At 33.0% G+C, this 7,832-nt stretch overlaps 1 non-coding gene across 1 annotated transcript; it reads left to right on the top strand.

Moving 5' to 3' along the window:
• Positions 1–562: 562 nt before the first annotated feature.
• Trnar-acg (transfer RNA arginine (anticodon ACG)) lies at positions 563–635 on the top strand. Its single transcript has one exon. It is a non-coding gene; the product is annotated as a tRNA-Arg (tRNA).
• Positions 636–7,832: the final 7,197 nt, after the last annotated feature.

The following is a 7,832-nucleotide window of genomic DNA, read 5'->3' as shown; positions in this document are numbered from 1 at the left end:
ACCTCGGCTATACCAGTAATTTGCTAATATCTTTCTTTTCTCTGAAGAGAAGAATAACATTTTTGAAACTCCGCGGAATAAGGAGTTCTTATAAATCGTTTTTGAAGTATTCTGTCAAATAATAAATTTACTTGTAAATTTTAATTTACGGCCTTGATTTCTTTTCCTTATGACAAGCCCTATTGTGTTTGAGTCGAGCTTTTTTATTTGGTCGGCATTAATATATAATATTTATTATATTTTTTGGTTTATTATATTGGTTGGGATTAATCTATACTATTAATAAAATTCTAAATGTTTATTTATTTATTTATTTATTCATTTATGTGTGTGTATATATACCAATAAAACTTTCGAACGGATGCACCGAACTGAAAGGTGTGAGTCCCTAGATTGTCCTTATCTATATATGGTTCGTAACGAACAATGGCGAGTTACACAAAGGCCGAAATAAGGGTTTTTGGTCCGTGTTGTGGAATTGTTGGAAAAGTTACTTGCCCATGTCAATGTAATTTAGCACTGTCTGTATACAGTTGCAGTAAAATCGTTCGGCTTACGAACAGGACTTGTGGCGCAATGGATAACGCGTCTGACTACGGATCAGAAGATTCCAGGTTCGAATCCTGGCAAGTTCGTAATAATTTTAACCATCATTTTGTCCAACGTTTACTCATTATCCTTATACTTAGTTTGGGTATTTTTTTTTTTTTTTAGTGATTTTCTTTTTGTTTTGTTTTTTTCATATGGGAATTTCCCATACTACGAGTTCACAGAGTAAGCGTTGATGGTAAGACGATGTTGAGTGTACTTGATGTTGAGTGTACTCGATTTTGCGTTTGACTCGACATTGCCTGTGCCGACGCGACACGGCGGCTAGTATATAATATTTATATAATATATATTAGTTTTAAGTTTACACTCGCTTTTATTGGGTAAAACTTTCATTCCTATTGCTCTGATATATATATATATATATGTGTGTGTGTGTGTGTGTGTGTGTGTGTGTGTGTGTGTGTGTGTGTGTGTGTCCAATTGTTTCTAATTATTACCATTTTCTCTTTTACTTTTATTCCGACTTCCGTGTCTACTGAAGAAACAGCGCAAAATGGCGACCGCATCGTGTTGTAAAAGATACCCTAACAGGTGCGACACAAAACTGTAAAAGTACAGAGATTAAATATGCATGTTTTACAAGTGGAACGAAAGTGACTCAGAAATCGAATGTCTAGGGTTTTAACAGATATCATTTTGATTTCTTGAATAATGTATATATTTTGTATTAACATTTTAATGCTAAATGTCGAATGAGTTAATGTGTGAAGATAATTGCGTGAACTTCATTTGCTGGCGATTCACACATGACTGCAAGATTGGTGGGAAAAAAATGTTTAAAAAAAAAAACACGTTCCTCTCCCAAATGTAAATATCCTGTTTTCTTTTTTTTTATTTATATTTTTTGATAACCAAGAAAAAATTCTCTGAATGCTTATATACGATGAGAACCTCTCTCAGCCAAAACAAAATAACGTTTGTTTTTTTGTTGTTGTTTTTTTGTTTTTGTTTTTGTTTTTTTGTTTTTTTGTCTGTTTTTTTTTTTTTTTTTTTTTTTTTGTCTGTTTTTTACTTTTATTTCTTTTCTTTGTTGCTCGGGATCTTTTTTTTTTTTTTTTTTTCATAGCAGATATATCGAATTTAGGAAAACTCGTCCCCAGAAAACTCGTACCCGGAAAACCCCTACCCGTAAAACTCGTATCTGGAAAACTCGTATCTTTTTGCTAGGTAGGAAAACCGGTCCCTTATTGAATAAATATCGATTGAATACACATTTTATGACCGTTCTTGAAGGAGATATTGTTTTTAAAAGAGACTATACACCCCATAATATTTTTAAAAAGTATTTTTACTTGTGTACTGTTGTTTTTAAAAAAATAAAATCGATTTTCTAAATGTCCGTTTTCTACCTAACTGGTTAAGTTGTTACTGGTTTCACTTATTTTAAAGCGTTTATTCTGTTAAAAACGAGACTACATATCGCATAATATTTTTCAAAATATTTATACTTATTTACTGTTGTTTTTAAAAGGGCAAAATCGAATTTTCTACCTAGCTGGCTAAGTTGTTAGTAATTTAATTTATTTTGAAGCGTTTATTCAATAAAGAATAAAAAGTAGCGTCGAGTGTTACGTGAGAACGAGAAATAATGTCCGATATGAGGGGATCATATCTTAGGGGTCTCGATATCGTTAAAAAAATATAAAATTAAAGAAAATACTGAAGGAGATTTAGTTTTTTTTTTTTTTTTTTTAACACCCTCCAAAAGAAAATTGTTTTTAAAAGAGACTATTCCCCCCATAATATTTTAAAAAATATATTTTTACTTGTTACTTAGAAAAATCAATTTGATTCTTTTTAATCAATTTATTGTTTTTAAAGGCGACAACGCACCCCCATAATATATTTTTTTAATTATTTTTAACTTTGTTTTAAAAATATAAACCTGATCACGGAGTCAAGACACGAAAAACGAAACCATATATTTATTTTAAAAAATACTCTAGTTTTAACACTTTTTGTGTTATTACAAAACAAAAATTAAATAAAGAAAACACTTACATATTATCAAAGAAAGCAGTTATTTTATTTAGAATAATTAATTTAGTTTAAACAATTCTTGTGTTTCGTTTTTCGTGTCTTGACTCCGTGATCAAGTTTATTTTTTTAAAACAAGAGTTAAATATTTTTTTTTAAATATTATGTGGGTGCATAGTCGCCTTTAAAAACAATATCTCTTTCAAGAACGGTCATAAAATGTGTTTTCAATCGATATTTATTCAATAAGGGACAAGTTTTTCTACCTAGCAAAAAGGGACGAATTTTCCGGATACGCGTTTTATGAGTACGGGTTTTCCGGGGACGAGTTTTCCAGGCATTCATGCCAACCAACGAAATTGAGATATTGTCCTTTTGTTGCTCAACACGAATGGAAATTTTTTTTATGGACAAAATTATTTTATTTATTTTTGTATTGAAATTCGGACTTAGGATTAGAGAAGGGGATAAGTTTTTCTATTATTTTATTCAATTGAATTTTCATGGCGCAATTTAGGTTTAACGCTCCTGGACAATTTATATATATATATATATATATATATATATTACTTAATAATCCTGAAAAAAAAATTTACTATAAAAATGTTTATGTTAAAAGTTTTAAAAAATATGTTTTCAATATATATATATACTAGCAGGGCTACCCGGCGTTGCTCGGGACCGTATAAACAATTAAAAAACAAAAGCAGATATTGAACATATGTTTTATTCTTAGGGGAGAGGAATCTTTCATCTCTATGTATTATTTGTTTTATCTACCCTAGGACTGGTATTGTTCATGTTTTATCTCTCGCATAGGTAATTTACAGCATGTATATGAAATTGTTTTACCTTAGGGGGAAGAGAACAGGTAATATACAACATAATGTGTCTATATTACATCCCTGGCAACGCCTAGAAACCAGCTAGAACATGTATTTCAGTCAATCTTTATTACATCCTGGGCTATGCCGGGAAACCAGCTAATCTCTATTTAGTGACTTGACCACCAAAATACCTCCCTAAGTGTGTCCTTTCTTTTGAACTTATTAGATATAGGTATCTAGAAATGTGTGTGAAATTTTGTTGAATGCATTGTTCATTATGATTTTCTTATTGTTCTACACAATATCAACTGTAGCGAAATAACACAGTAAACTTAGTGTAGTGTTAGAATAAAGAGCAAAGGAAAAAATTAGAATCATATTCTGTAATTGCAAATCTAAATTTGCTAGCGTGTACCAGTATTTGCCAGGTTGTGGAAATTTGGAATTTATAACATATGTAGTGGCCTTTTCCTAGATACCTATTGCTAAAAATTATACTTTCATTTTGTTAGAAAAATCTCTCTTCGGATGCCCTGCATCATCCAAAATAAAAACAAATATTTTTATAATTGTTTCAGTACATTGCTACACAATGTGACATTTGTTGGCGTTTGTAAAAAAAATCATGAATGTGCTTATATTCCAAAAAAGAAAATATCAGTGCACAGTATTGAAAGTGTTTGAGATTCAAAAGTCTGTAACATTTCTACTAACTTCATAGGATGTCATGTGAGAAACTGAATTGAATATCAAGACATTATCTGAAGCGTTTTTATTTTGGTGTAACGTATGTGTTTACAGCGAACCTTAACTTTTAATAAACAGCTTGGTATGCACTAACACTAAGTCCGTGTGGCAATACAAAGAAACAATAAATAAATAAATAAAAAGATAGAAGATAAATGATGTTAACTTTAATAAAATTTCTATTAGTGATGAAGCTTAAACAGAAAATAATTTCGAAACTTAGAACATTTCATACATTTTCATGAGGAAGAAAAAAAAAAGGAAGTATTTTACAGTTTCAAGTGATTTCTCGCTTTCTCATATAAATAATTTTATTTCCTGAGAGAAGAAACCAAGACATCCGGAATGACAATATAGATAAATGTCAATGAAGAAATTTTATTGTTGACCTAAATTTACATTTAAAATTTTTGGATCTGAACTGGAAACAACAAAATTAAATTCACATCTTAATGAAATTCAAACGTTTTTCTTTTCTTCTTTTTCTTTTCTTCTTTTTCAAGTTGATAAAAAAAATTTTTTTATCAACTTGAAATTTTCTTCCCTCCTTTTCGTCTTTAGTATCCTTTTATCTTTTTTTTTTTACTTTATTTCTCCTTCCTTTCTTTCTACCTCTTTTTGGTCCCCCCACCCCCGAAAAAGGAAGGATTGGGCCCTAGTAATTCACTCTCGTTTTTCTATTCTAATGTTACGCTTAATTAATGTTCTATTCTATTCTAATGTTACGTTTAATATCGGGCAATGCCGGGTACATCTGCTAGTATATCTATAAAAGTGAGTATGTGTGTGTGATTACACTTCTCAACCTATATACTCAACGAATTTTTATATTTAGAGACTGGAAATTTGGTATAAAGGATATTAAAACATCCGGAAAAAAGGGCTGCGAAGGGGTCAAAATTAAAAAATTGCTACGTGGGCGGCATCAGATTGTTATCTTTTTGCGAATTGTTTCACGAATGCGCATGCGTGAATCGTTCACTATACATATTTCTTATGTTAAGAATAAGTAGGCTTGAAAACACTTCTTAAAGTCATGTCAAGCTGGCATAATGGTTATCGTACTTGACTCACTGTCTTTGGATTTGGGTTTCGATCTCAGCTCAAGTATTTTTTTTTTTACTTAAAAGAAGTGAAGTGTTCAGAAAAAATGTAATATTCCCGTGCATATGTTTCAGTTTCTTTCCGTTTTATTTACTTCCTTTTTTTTAAACGAAATTTAACATTACGTTTAATATTGAGCAACGCTGGGTACATCTTCTAGTAGATGATAAAACTCGACAATTCAATAAATTCTATTTTTACTTGTAATTATTTTTCGACTGGATCATTGTTTGTGATTTTTTGGTATTTATTGTAATTTACACATGACATGTAAGTATGTAATAATGTTTTCACCTGAAATGCGTTTGTTTAAAAAGTCACCAATTTACACAAGCACAAAAAAAAAATTAGCTTCACTTCCATTAGAGCATTACAGTTGGTTTTCTCTCGACATGATCAGGTTCGAAACCAGCCACAAACTAATTTCTGTAAGCAGACGAGAATATGTTACTCAAAAGAAACACGCTATTTATTCATCATCTCAAAACTCGCACACATAAACCTTTAAACAAACCTTTGAACAAACCTTTAAACAAACCTTTTGAACAAATCTTTAAACAAACCTTTAAACAAACCTTGGAACAAACCTTTAAAAAAACCTTTAAACAAACCTTTGAACAAACTTTTGAACAAACCTTTTGAACAAACCTTTAAACAAACCTTTAAACAAACCTTGGAACAAACCTTTAAACCAACCTTTAAACAAACCTTTGAACAAACTTTTGAACAAACCTTTGAACAAACCTTTAAACAAACCTTTAAACAAACTTTTGAACAAAGCTTTAAACAAACCTTTAAACAAATCTTTAAACAAACTTTTGAACAAACCTTTAAACAAACTTTTGAACAAACCTTTAAACAAACTTTTGAACAAACCTTTAAACAAATCTTTAAACAAACCTTTAAACAAACCTTTAAACAAACCTTTGACAGTGCCTATGGTAGAAGCTGACAAATATCAATTCAGTCAACTGCAGGCGACCCACCCCTTCAAATGTAACGTAACATGCGGCCGCAGCCGAGATTGAACTCACTACACTAGTTTGTAGTGTAATTCAAATCTTGTGCATTGCTGAATACTTGATGCTATGCCAGGGCTATCAAGGGTGTTTTTTTTATTGTGACGCCATCACTAGATGAGTTGCCTTTCACGGCTTAAGAGAGGCGCATCTACCCTCGAGAGAAGATAGCCCGCACCCAACCTGGTATTTTACCTCACCTTACTTTCCCAAAAGGTCGCCCATCTAGTACTGGCCAGGCTCAACGTTTCTTAACTTCGATGATCTAGCGAGAACTAGTGCGTGCCCATTAACCCTTGTTCACTAGTTGCCATTTGGGTTATTTTAAAGCAGGGCAGGGGATTTTTGACCGACAACCTCCAGTGAGTTTTATTACCAAAATGAAGTCGGCCGGAAGAGACATAGTTGATGATATTTTCATGCAGAAAATCTGCAAAATATGACGAACAGACCTTCATTGTGCCACACAAGATATCTAGACTACAGTGTGGAACGATAAAATTGTCGCCATAGAAAAGACGATATGATTCCATTTCCGTTTAATGAAACCCGTTTTTTGGGGGGGTTTTTTTGCAGATCATCTATTGGATGATCAGTTGTGCACAAATTCCAAGAACGATAGGAGCCTTCTATCGTCTGAAAGTGACACAATGTTCAACAAGCGAGATCAGAGATGCACTGCTATACAACTCATGCTCTCTACCGATCCAAGTTATGACAACAGGACCATTACCAGCTCCCTCGAAATGCATCGCTGGATTGCCACGAATAACAGGGACGTGCCCAGGGCGATGAAAACAAAGTTTCCGGCCACGGTTATGGTCTTTGGTGTGGTTTCAAGTGAGGGCCACATCATGCCACCTCACATTTTCAAAGACAGCTTGAAAGTCAACACCAAAGTGTACCTGGATGTGTTGAAGAGTGTGGCGATTCCCCTGGCGCAATCAGGTGGCCGCTGGCAAACCCTAAGTGTGGCAACAGGGCTCGAGTTGCTCGAATCTGTGTTAAATACAGAAGTAATCAAACATCTCAACAAAAATAACCTTCTTAGTGACACTCAATATGGTTTCCGTTCTGCTAGATCTACAGCAGATGTCCTTACAGTTATATCGCATAGGATTAGCAAATCTCTCGACGGTGGCAATCTTTCTAGGGCAATTGCTCTTGACATATCTCAAGCCTTTGATAGGGTATGGCATAAAGGTTTACTTCATAAGATCGCTAGCTATGGTATAGCTGGAAAAGTCTTCTCAATTATTAAATCATTTCTTTCTGATAGGTTCATAAGAGTAGTAGTTGAGGGGCAAAAATCAGAAGCTCACAGTATTAATGCCGGTGTCCCTCAGGGATCCATCCTGGGCCCAACTCTTTTCCTGATCTACATTAATGATCTTCCAAATCATATCCTTACATCATTTGTAGACATTTATGCTGACGACACTACCATTTATGGTACCACATCTAAGACAGTAAACGACCAAGTTCTTTCCAATTCTCTCTCTTCTGATCTTGAGCACGTAGTACAATGGGGAAAGGAGTGGCTGGT

The sequence above is a fragment of the Euprymna scolopes genome, chromosome 1 (assembly GCF_053919585.1).
Source record: "Euprymna scolopes isolate OS-2025 chromosome 1, ASM5391958v1, whole genome shotgun sequence".
NCBI classification, from domain to species: Eukaryota; Metazoa; Mollusca; class Cephalopoda; order Sepiida; family Sepiolidae; genus Euprymna; species Euprymna scolopes.
Note: the sequence above shows the minus strand (reverse complement) of the source record. Positions and strands in the feature narration are given on the sequence as shown.